The sequence below is a fragment of the Struthio camelus genome, chromosome 1, assembly GCF_040807025.1.
Source record: "Struthio camelus isolate bStrCam1 chromosome 1, bStrCam1.hap1, whole genome shotgun sequence".
NCBI classification, from domain to species: Eukaryota; Metazoa; Chordata; class Aves; order Struthioniformes; family Struthionidae; genus Struthio; species Struthio camelus.
This window is the reverse complement of record NC_090942.1, coordinates 123,279,975-123,292,178: the sequence shown is the minus strand read 5'-3', so window position 1 is coordinate 123,292,178 and position 12,204 is coordinate 123,279,975. Positions and strand designations below refer to the sequence as shown.

General features: G+C 40.4%; 1 long non-coding RNA gene across 1 annotated transcript; it reads left to right on the top strand.

The window, feature by feature from the left end:
- Positions 1–1,434: 1,434 nt before the first annotated feature.
- On the top strand, positions 1,435–10,978 carry LOC138061710 (uncharacterized). Its single transcript, XR_011135608.1, has 3 exons — positions 1,435–1,854; positions 5,524–5,712; positions 8,483–10,978. It is a non-coding gene; the product is annotated as an uncharacterized lncRNA (long non-coding RNA).
- Positions 10,979–12,204: the final 1,226 nt, after the last annotated feature.

Below are 12,204 nucleotides of genomic sequence, written 5' to 3'. Positions count from 1 at the left end.
TTGAGGGCAGCAGTTTGATTGCTGAACAGATGAACAGCAAATGAATAGGCCTACAAAAAATAAAACTTTGGGTGGAAGGGTTGTATTTGGAAGATTGTGTTAGAACAGAGAAAGGCAGCATGGGAAAAGTGAGAGCGCAGTGGGAAAAGCTTAGCACTGATCGTCCTATAAAATGAGGGTTTGTCTTCATGGGACAACTGCTGTGAAGTAAAAATAGAGTTTCAGGTGTAGCAGCTATTCCCTGCGGTCTCTGAGTAACATTCTTACTGGGCACAAAGAATGCCTTTGTGCTGTTCAGCTTAATCCACTTCCAAATTGGTTTGAAAAAAAAGGTATTTTTAGTGCAGCATAAGCACAGAAAGCAAGTGCAAAATACCCAAGCTATTTCCATGCTTAAACTCTGGGGAACGCTTCAACAGACCCTGTTGATCCTGTCAGAAACAATCAGTTCTTTTGTTTATTAATATGAAGGTGCTGGTATAAAACACTTCAACCTGAATTAGGAGTGCCCAATGTGGCTTTGTCAGTTGTTTTGTTGTTTTTCAAAGTGGCAGGAGGCAAGCCCATTTAAAAGGGTCTTGCAGTACCACGTATGAGGAGACACTCTGCAATGGTGGATTCAGCAAAGACAGCTCAGCACCTTCCCTTACAATTTTTACTTTTTGATGCTCTTCCGCTTCGCTATGAGCTGTTTGAGAGTGTATGTGAGGAATATTTACTTTGACAATTATATAAATTTAGTAATTTTTTTTTAATGAAAAATAATTCACTTTGATTTTTTTAATATGTAGCCTTATACCAGCAAAGTATAACTAAGTGCATTTTGTATCTTTTTGAACATGAACTTCATCTTCTACAATGCTTATTGAAGAGACCTTTGTAGTAAAAATCAAGTATGATTTGCCTAACATGGCAAATGAAGAAACTGTAGATGATGCAAGTTTGTCTAGCATGATTTTCATTTAAAGTTTTTTTTTTTTTTTTCTGAAATTTGAAATTGTGAGTACTCTGTTATGTGTCTTACTGGACAGTGATCCTATTAGTCACTTTACATTAGTCACATTACTCAGGCCAGTAGGTGACTGAGAAGTCGGATAAGCAAAACTGCAGTCTTTTTAGCTTTGTGTTGCTCATTCTTGGGGGCAATGCTTTCTAAGGCTTGTGTAATGAAAAACTTTAGTCTTTCATTAAACTTTTTAATTAATAATTGTCTTAAAAAAAAATCTGTCTCAACATACTTTCCCAAATCAGTGATACAGATCAAATTTTATTTTGGTTCAATTCTAAGACTGTTTTCGACTCAGTGCTGCTTCAGGTTCAGCTGTGTCTGAAGTTATTCTACTTCAAGCAGCAAGAGTTCAGCAACTGATTTGGTAACCCCAAGCATGTTCAAAATAATATATGCTGGAAAATAAAACATTTGTAAATGGAATGGCTCACAACAGGTGGGCCCATGGCTAGCTGAAATCTTAGGAAGAGGCAGGTCAGAAAATCCTGTAGGGTGCTTCTTGTGGTAACGGCATGCAGTTCTTGCACCATGGGACAGAGAGAATTGAGTATGACGATTCTTATTCCCCAGAGCAAAGTATCTAATGCTTCTCCTGAAATAAGGTGCAAAAGTTCCTGCACTAAAAAACACTTTCTGTGCTCTTCAGGATGGCCCAGTAAAACCACAAGCTGCCGAAGTGGGTTTTCTTGTTGCACATGCTGGTGTGAATCATGTTCTTCCTCCCAGCCAGGATGTCAACTCTCTGGCAAGATCTCCCGAGTTCTGCACCCCTTCAGTGCATCAGGCAAGAGGTTCTGCTGCAACCTTGGCTAAACTGAGAAGTGATTATCCACTGCCCCCAAAACGTAGGTCCAGGTTTTGCTATTGTTAAGAGAGAAATAGCACTCCTCTACTAATTGTAAATAAATGTTAGCTCCACTTACCAGGGGTAAACTAAGATGATGGCGATATGTCTCATATCACAGAACAGAACAGCCACAGAAGCTTAAATAAAAATGAGAATTATGAGATTAAAAGTGAGAAATGTATGCACAGCCATATTTCTTGTTCCTTCATTAAGAAACAGCTCACTCAAAATGGGAATGAATACTGAGTCTTACTCAGTATGAGTACATAGGGTTCTTTATTATTACATTTATTCAACTTTCTGCCATTTAGCTTTTGCAGTATTTTATGAACAAAGCAACAGGACCAGGAGCAGTTGTTAGGATATGTATGGCTTCAGTTTTCATTCTGCATTACACTTGCAGCATGCATTTCAAGTTAGACGTTAAAATTAAGATCAGTTGGTGAAGGTCTTGACTTGATCAATGTAGAGAAAAGTAATGCTCGTAGAAACGGTCAATTGTTTGAAAGTAAAGTAGCTTTTCTTAGCTTTACGTCACCTCTACTTAGAGGGTGCTGCTAAGTGTTTCTGCAGAGCAGCTTGCTACTACAGCTGTGATGCTGAGTAGTAAGTCTATAATGTTTTGAAAGTGGCCCTTCAGAGTTTGAACTTTGAGCAAGCCAGCCTTGTGTTTCCTAGTGTTGACATGTGGCTTCCAGACTTTAAAATCCAATACATGTTATGAAAATGCACAAGTGTTGAATTTAAACCATATTTTAATAATTTGGACACCTGTAAAATATCCTAATAATCTTAAAATAGAGAACTTGAGATCCTGTGTATGATTATTTTTAGCAGATGTTAAATCTTTGGTGTATTCTACACGTTTGCACACTAGGAGACTGATATTAAACATTACTCTTACAAAAATAACCCAAAACATATTTATTTCAAAGAATTAGAATGCTTCATAGCAGGAAATGGATACAGGAAGCTTTGTTCATTGTTGTGGTTTGTTTTAAAGGTGTGTTCAAAATGAGATGAAAAAAATGGCAGTCGTTACTGCAGTTGGACAAAATTATTTGAGTGTTTAAAAGATTGAAAAGCCTTTTATATATATTTTTTTCCAAGTAACTTTCTCAGCTGTTATTTTCTAGCCCAGCTTTTTTTTTTTTTTTTTTTTTAATACTCTTCAATTCTCTGACCTTGAAGATGTAGTTAAGGTGCACTAAATCAAAGGTGTCAAACCCATTCTCTGCTGATTGAAAAATTCCCCTTTTGGCCTGAACTTGAGAATCAGAAATGAAAAGCTTGCTGATGGGAAGCAAGCATTTACAGTCTTACATGATTGTGTAATGTGTTTCTTTAGTAGCAAAGTTAAGTGCTGCTTTTAAAGACAAAGACATTGTTGACAAGCAAATGCATATATACGGACTCCATTGATTTAGCTAGCTCCAAGTGTACAAGACTTGAATCAGCTGCAAAAACATGCCACTTTTAAAAAAAATCTGCTAACGTTTTGGTTTCTGTTTATTTGCCTCCTGAGGTTTTGAGTTTTCCCTACAACTATGAGGGTTAGATATTTTTTCTTTGTGATGAAAGGTAAGGTTTTCACAAAGTCACATGATTCCAGGACCAAGGACTTCAAGAAAATCAGGAAATGACTTCTAACCATGCAATAGAATGATGGCAAGCCCCTACCCACTTCCTCCACTGTTCCTTTTTTGAAGGAACAAAACTCTGCTCTTCTATTTTCTATTCCAGTTGTCTCTCTTGTCTGCCTCCCATCCTGCCAGTCGTCACTAGCTGCCTCCTCCTTCCCTTCCAATCCTTGCATTTCAGACATTTTCCAACCTCAGGGGTGGGGACTACCTCTAGACTGTGACCTTCTGCAGGGAGACTTTCTGCCTTCAACCTAGTGCTGCTGAGTTTATTTGTACTGGCAGCAATGACAGTAAAGTCTGGGCAGGCCTGGAGGAGAGAGAATAGCAGCCCGTCTCCTCCTCTTTCCAGACCCCTGGCCTGCAGGCCGCTGTGAAGTGGGTCTTGCTGGAGGGTGTAAGTTACAGAGGCCAGAAATTTTGAACTGCTCTCTAAATGGTTAGGCAAACCCTTGAAAGAAAAAGTTGATTGAGGGCTATTAAACACAAATGTTAATGACAGATTGCCAGCAGCTGATAAGACAGACCCAGAGAGGTGTTGCTGAAGGCTCTCTCTAAACCTATTCATCTCATCATCTGCCGCTGGCTGTTGTAAGAGAGAGGATGCTGACCAGGACCTTTACTTTGACCCACTCCAGCTGCTTTTATGTTCCCATGTGATTTGGAGTTGGAGGTCCAAGTGCCTGGGACCACCCCTGAACTGGGAACTGTGCAGTGTCATCCCTGTTCTATGATAGCCTGTTATTAGTATTTCCTGCAGTAAGGAAGCACTATGCAGTCACAGAAATCATGTTGTGGCTGTCAGACTGAGGTCATAACATAATTAAAAAAAAAAAAAAAAGTCTTGAGCAGTAAGGACCAATTTTCAAGGGCGGCCATTGGTTGCAGGGACTTCAGTTTTGCCCATGTTTGTCCAGATGCAATTTCTCCATAACTGTTGGAAGTGTGGAGTGCGCACGGCTCTACCTGAATTCTCTCACATGCTTAAACCTCAAGGAGCACGTCCAAGGTCAGGCGTGAAAAGTCCGGCGCTCCAAATCTCTGGCCGGAGTTGATACGTCTTGCTTGAAGAGCAAGGTGCAGCTACTGGGCAGACTGGAATACTCCAGAGGCTACTGTCTAGTTAAAACTAGGAGTTTTTCTATATTTTATGGGTTCACTAAGGAAATAGGAACAGCAGTCAGTGAAATGTACTGAGTGATGTTTTCAGGGGTGGGGATTGAAAGTCTGATTTATGGAGCTGCAAGTATGAACGTGCTCCTGCGTTGAGTTCAAAAACACATGTTGCTTGGCTATTCTGCAGCAGGTGTAGTTTCAACCTGTACGTGACCTTCCTGTTCCTGGAAGAGACCAGAGCATGGGTGTTACACAGGCAAAAAATGTTTGCAGTTGGAAACGGGAGTGGGGCAAACATCAGCTCCTTTTGTAATAAATCAATGCCATTTTTTTTTCATGATTAGAATAAAAATGGATCATGTTTTAACTTTGTGGTGCACAGGGCAATGGTGAAATATAGTATTACTTCTACTTTATCCTGAAATAAGCTAAAACTCAGCCCAAAGCTTTTGTTTGTTCTAAATTATAATGAATCTGAACATACGTGTGTATATATGTGGACTTGCATATTCATATACATCCTCTTTTTTTTTTTTTGCATATGCACGTGTGTGCTTCTGCCACGTAAACAGTAATTTACAATTGCTGAGATTGTATTGAGAGGCCTGTGGACACACACAGCCTCTGGTCTTTAGAATGAAATACATGTTATTTTTCTTTTGAAGGCTGGTTTCTCTGACCATGGAGATCATCGCAAGCAAAAGTGTCACTGAGGTCTCTATTTTGATTTCCTGACTATTTCATTTAGCATTAAGGATGTCTGTTAAGGCTTGATAAATTGAAGCTGTAATGCCATGACTTACTTGAGTGTGTATGTAATAATGCCATGATTTATTTGAGTGTATATGTAATTGATGAACTTGAAGTCAATACAGTGCATAACCTACACCCCTTCATCTTCAAAATCCCAGCTAACCAAACCCAAAAAGCAGTTCTGAAGAAAAACAGCAAAAGCCCAAGGAAATGACACTGAGCAATGATTTTGAAACACAAAGGCAATACATTTACTCAACTTCTATTCATTTAAAAAAAAAAAAAAACCTCTGGATGATTCAAGCGTTAATTCCTGTTTCAACTAAGAGCTTCCTGGATTCTGCCAGGTAAGTCAGAATTCTGATGTTATTCTAACACAGTGTTGGATCTGTGATAGATACGTGGCACGGTCAGATTTCTCTGGATCTCTGTGTTATCCGCTCTAAAACTTGTCCAGGTAGAATTTGAATAGTTTGTGTGTTTTTATTTATGTTATCTAGAAATTCTGGATGCGTTTTCTGACCATGCATCAGCCGACCCTACAGTGCAGTAAATCCAGTGCGTGCAAGAAGCACTAGACTTGAAATAGTGTGTGTGCTGTAACAGATATTTCTCAAATGTTTTGGATTTGGTGCTCGTGCTCGAACCTTTTAGCAGAGCGTGCATAAGGTATCTGTATTAGAAAGTCTTGGACCGCAAGAGTCAGGGCCTAAAGTTCATCGACAATACCTGTTTGGGTTAGGAACTTTGTATTTCAAGTAGCCTCAGCCCCTAGTATTTAGTGCTAGGAAACGCGTGCAGACTAGAGCATGCAGCTCTTCTCGCCCATGAGCAGATATGCTGGTGCCACTGGGAATGCTCCAATGCACAGAGACTACTGACATGATGAAGTATTTTAGGGTGGGGGACAGCTCTGGAATATATATTCCAGACCAAGGGAAAACTGGGGTATTCTGGACTTCTCTATATGGTAAAGTGCAAAAATCTTCAGAACTGGCTTTAAAAATCCATCTCGATCCCCCCATTTCCTTAAGGATTCTTTGGGGTTTTTTTCTTAGCTAATATTAGAGATCAGGCCCCTGCATATTTCAAGTGGGGGCCCATTCTGCTCAGCAGTTTCTTTATCCTTCCTCTTCACAACATAAACCATGTGTTTATGAAGATATATGAAAGGCTCAGGATTTAGGCACAGCTGTATGCTGAGGCAACCTGACTTCAGGTTCTGATTAAAGCAGTTTGAAGAACTTCCTACAATGCAGATGATACCGTAGGGCTTAGTGTAACCAAGACAAATCAGCAGAAATGTTATGGCATGAATATTGCTACAACGATCTTCCATAAAGACTGAAAGGATTGTTTGAGACTAGTCAAAACTAGCGTGATATATTATTTTCCTGAGATTTTTCCCATAGTCAGTATAAATGCTGTTGATTTCTGCGGGCTTTGGAACAGTTTCCTTGTGCATAAACCATATATGACTTTAATAAATGCATAAAATTGGTGCTTTGCTCTTACTGTTATTGAATACACAAACTGACCAGGTAGGAGTATACGGAAGCAGTGAAATAGTTCCTGAATTGTCACTTGCAAAAAGAAAAAGCTATAAATATTGAAAAGCTAACATGGAAAGGTAATACTTCTACAGATAAAATCTTTTCCATATATCTTAAAATTATGGAATGAAAAAAACAGTTACTAGATCATGAGATGAGAAAACAGAGGGTATCTTATCCTTAAATGAACAGTTGTGTAAACTATATGTAGTAATGTGTTTTAGCTCTTTAAGATACTGTTTTCAGTATGAAATATTACTGTCCTAGAAACATTTCAGCAACTAATAAACAGTGCAAAATGTGACCCTGGTGACTTTTGGGTTGCTGGATTGACTATACTTCTGCATGTTCAATTCTGTCAACGCTATGAAGAAGTGCATGCTAAATTTAGTGAATTATTTAGCTTTTATTTGTGTTCTCCTTTATTTCCACTTCTTTAAATGTCATTCTGCCTGTTTATTTTGAATAGTATGCTGCTAATAGAAAGAATTAAGGAAGAAATAAAAACAACAATGCTTAAATAGGGGCAAAGTTCCACCTTGAGCAGGTGAATTCAAGCAGGATGAGAGCAGGGTGACTTTGGGACGAATAGTTTTTGTTCAAGCGCAGTTTGGATGGGCTGAAACAGCTGAATTTGTGCTGACGTTTCACTTGTATCTTTTATGTTTGAAGGTGAAACTATGCTGTAAATACGTGGCACGTAGATTTACAATTGCAGCAACATAGGCCTAAAAGAGTCCCTAAAGAGCAGGTTGTTAACCCTCCGTGAACCAGTAGCCGAGACACTGAGTATAGGCCATTACTCCACGAGTCGTGGGTGAATGTTGCCTGCAAGAGGCTTTAACGTTGCTTGTGGCCCACGGCCATGCGGAGATGCAAACCCAAGGCATATCAAGTGTGCAGTCCTCCCCAGGGAGTTACTTGCTCCTGGGGCAGAGAAGTCCTAGGGAAAATGTTGGCCTTTAAGAATTTGGAAATCTAGCCTGTCAAATCCACGAGTTACTGATTTGCCACACGAGGGCAATGTTGTTTAACACAAGTTTCTTCCTAATGCTTCTCAGGATACTCCAAAGTACCCTTTTAAAAAATCACCATGTCCCACTTCAGCAGAAACCATGTAAAATAATGTTTTGGTCCCATAGAAGTCCAGGGCAGGTAGAAGCCTGGCTCTAAAGCTCTACAAAGAAGCTTTTACAAATATTTATGGTAAGACTCATGAGAATGCAGATATTACCTCAGACTTTGGCCAAATATTTTTCATCCTTCTCTGGAAGGATTCTGCTAGTTACTCTCCCAAATTATTGAATCTTGAATTTTCTCAAGGGAGCGTGTCTGTCTTGGGCATTCCAATCACTGTGATTCACTGGGCATTTTTGTTCTGGCCACAAAGTACATTTAGCTCCTAATAAGAAGTGGGCGTTCTGGAGTTTGATATTGTTTCCCACCAAATGGAAATATTTGCCCTTTCAGCTGGTTTTATGTGACTATTCTCAGGGGATAAAATGGTTGCAGGTATCTTTAATAAGATCATAACTGTTTTTTTCCTTCTTCTTCCCTTTTTCAGGGTTTTAGAGGTCCTCATTTTTGTGGGACGAACTGCAATCTTGAACCAGGAGACCTCTGCAAATACATCTAATTAATAATGCCATCCATCACACTGCCACCTTTTCAAGTACATCTCATGTTTGCGTTTTCCCTGTTCAGCTCTTTGAGTATTTTATCTAAAACCTGCTGGTATGTTAGCTATTTTAGTTATTTATCAGTGCTATCCATCAGCAATTTGCTGTTATGACTGGCACCAATTTTACAGGACTCTGCTTTTTCTGTTGCCGTGATACATATATTGTGCCATGTTTTTAGATCCTGGCTGATTTCCCCATATGGTTTCCATATGGGAACATGTTGCTCTTGTTAGCCACCTTCGAAGCAGCCTGTCAGCCAGGTCCCCACTCAGAAACAAATAAATTGTCTAGTGTCTACTGTATTTCCTTTCAGGCCGCACTCTCCACTTTAAACTTGGCAGCATTTCAGAACAATCAAAATCCAATCAGCAGTTGTGCTAACTCCATATGTTTTATTTCCAGACTATGCGAGGCAGAGGAAGCTGAAACTATTTTCGATGTGTAACAATGTTTAGGGTGACATGCCACAGATCGCTCTGTACGTTTTCCACTGACTATTACCGAAAGCCCCATTCAGTGAAAAGAGCCGCTCGGGTTTCATGTAGAAAGCTGTGGCCAGCCAAATACTGCAGATCAAATTAGTTTTCCTGGAAAGTAGAGCACCTCTAATACAGAGTGAAACAAATGTAAACTACAATTAGTTCGATGTGTTGGAAATACACTGGTGTCCTCTGGGGTTGAGCCTTACAGTATAAGCAAACTTGACAGGTTACCTTTCTTTAAATGGTGTTTTAAATGCAGTGATTACCCCTGTCGTGGGTCTTTTGGCATATTCTGTTAGGCTCTGTATTAGAATCTATCAGTCAGCCTCCGTCTGCCCCTGTGAAAACGGTGTAGCCTGTGTCTGGATGTAAAATAACACGTCAGAAGGAACGTGTGTACAAAGCAACAGTAGTTTCTCCAGCAGAATCACTTGGGATCCCTCGGGATCGGGTTTTTCCCTGGTGGTTTGAATTGGTCTATTTTGCCCTGATGCATGCTAATAGTTGCGCTTATGATTTTAGCGTCTGACCTGTGGTAGCAGGAATGCCCAGCGTTCACGGTAGCGTCCTGTCCGTGCGTTTTGAACGTGGAAGCTGAATGTAAAGCAGTCAAATTAATATCTGCAATCTTGGAGCACCCCACATGGAGAGGTGGATTTTATCCTCTGAAAGCTATGAAAGGTGTCAGACCCAGTGGCAGACGGGGACAAAAGGCTGAGGAAGCAACCCGCTTAAAAGCAAATAGCGGGTACGTGGTAGTATCAGGTTTGAACCTACACCTCTGGAGCATAGACACCAAGAACCAGCTCTCAGAACAATTTATTCCTGCTGGGAGAAGTACTCGGATTATTGTGTGTGTAGGAGGAAGGAGGGGAAAAGTCAAGCAAACATAAGGCAGACTCTCACCTTGCATACAGGAAAACCAGCACTGGTCCCGGGGGATCACAGTCCTAGTTTAGGGGGATGCAAGGAGGAGAGAGAATTGAAACAAATATGCGAGAATAGTATTGGATTGATAGCAACCTGAACCCACATTTGCATGGGCCAGCTGTGTAAAGAAAGAGTTGAAGGATGATTTTATAGAGGCTGAAAAGCAGCTGAAGTCTAATCTCCCTGATTTTGTTCTGTTGGATCATTCCACTTCTCTCTGACTGCATGTTGTGGTGGGTGATAAGGTCTGGTATAGTTAAAAGGAAGCCTCCATTTTGAGATTTTTCCATAAGAGAGAATTTGAGCTTAGTCCTTGAGCATATGACAAACTGGGGAGAACTTGTTGCCAAAGTGCAGGAAGCACCAGCAGAGCTGTTGAATGTTAATCCAGTATTTAATGTTCAGTGGGTTGCCAGTAGTTATAAAATAGTTCATATGGTTTGATGGCTGTATACAGCTTTCCGTGGTTACTTTACATCTGGCTTCAAGAGTGATGGATTTGAGAATACCACTAGGATGTCTGTTAGGAAACACTGTGAGGCCTTAGGAAAGGCAATAAACCAAGATTTGTCATTGTCAGAGAGCTGGCTTGAAGGATGCTTTGAAAAAGCACTCTGCATGACCTTAGACTGCAGAACAAAGTCAAGCTCCCAGTCATCAAAGTAATGCCACATGTCAGGAAAACCCAACATGTATAGAAAGCCTAGAAGGTGATAGACAGCATGCGGCAAATGTGCAGATCAATGGTAATTAAGTAAGTAGTAATGTTCAAGTGAAAATAGCTGTCTGAATGTTCAACTGTGTTTTCAATGGTGCAAAATGCAGGCGAGTGCAGTTTTCCAACTTTGGCAAAGACCACGGAGTAAAACAACACAAATAAAACACCCATGGCCCTACTCTTCTTTCACAAACAGTATTAAAAGAAAACACAGTGCTGCGTACACAGTTCTTCCTTTGGGCAAGGAACTTGAGAGAGAGTCTGGCACAGATGTGTCCGATGTTGGTCACCTCCCATACTGGGCTCCTGGCGGGTGTGTGTCGCTGCGGGGCCAGAGGAGGTTCACTTCCAGGTATGTACTAGTCTGGCAGCGGGCTCGGTTCTCCCTGTGCATGGAAGCAGGCATACATCCTATAATGGCAGGGGACTGCAGTATGGTGCTAATGGAGAATTTGAAGGTGTGAACTCCTGAACGTGCTAACTCTCCGAAAATGGATAGGGAGGACTGCATATTACTGTCATTTAAACAAAAGAAAAAAGGAGTTTTACCTGGTATGGGTTGGTAAAGTCACTGATGAGAGAGGATAAAGGAGATACGGGAGAGGGAGTTCTATCAGAGTTTAGGTCTAAATAAACCGACAATGTTTTTGGTTCAAATTGGCAGCAAATTGTGGCAGCAAAGTGTGCAAGACTAGTGCCTACAGCTACTTTTTGTGACTTATTTTTCCTTTTGAAGCAGATATATCTGTCCTAAGGCATAGAGCATACAGATAATTTTTACTGGGTAAACATTTACCTTTTAAATGTGAATGTTTATGTGACAACTGAGCATAGTGAAAAGCCAGCTTTGCAGTCTAGAATGAGGACAGAAGTCCAAGAGAGTTTGGGCCATGTAGATGCCAGAGGCTTAGGTTTGTCAGCAGCAATACCCAGGGGCTTGATCTGCAGGAACTTGGTAACAAACAGAGGGTTTTTTCCTTCTTAAGTCTCCTTCTTCTATTTTGTTACTCAGTCTTGTTCTCCCCCTGGGTTCAATAAGCCTTTTCAGGCTTTTTTTCCTGCATCTTTCCAGTCTTTTCTAAATCCCGCCCACGCTCTCTTTGAGAAGCATTTTCTGTTCCTTCCTCATTACCGCTATTATTTGTCTTTCACAATTGCCTTGTAAGCTGTTCCTTCCTTACCTCCACTTTTCTTGGTTTTTTTGCACATCCTGGCTTATTTTAAATATTCTGCTTCTGGAAATAAAAATGCAGAGACTCGTGTGAAGTATTACATTAAATCAAAGGTACAATTTCCATCATCATTTTCCTTTGTAGTAGTTAGAAGGAATGAGGTTCCTTACCATATGCTTGAATGGTCTGAGTAGTCCTGCTGATTACCTCAGCTGCACTGATTTCCTGGACTAGCACTCGAGGATGTACCTTACGGCAGGACCTGTGCTAAAGCTTTGTGGCATGCTTATGAATTAAATTTA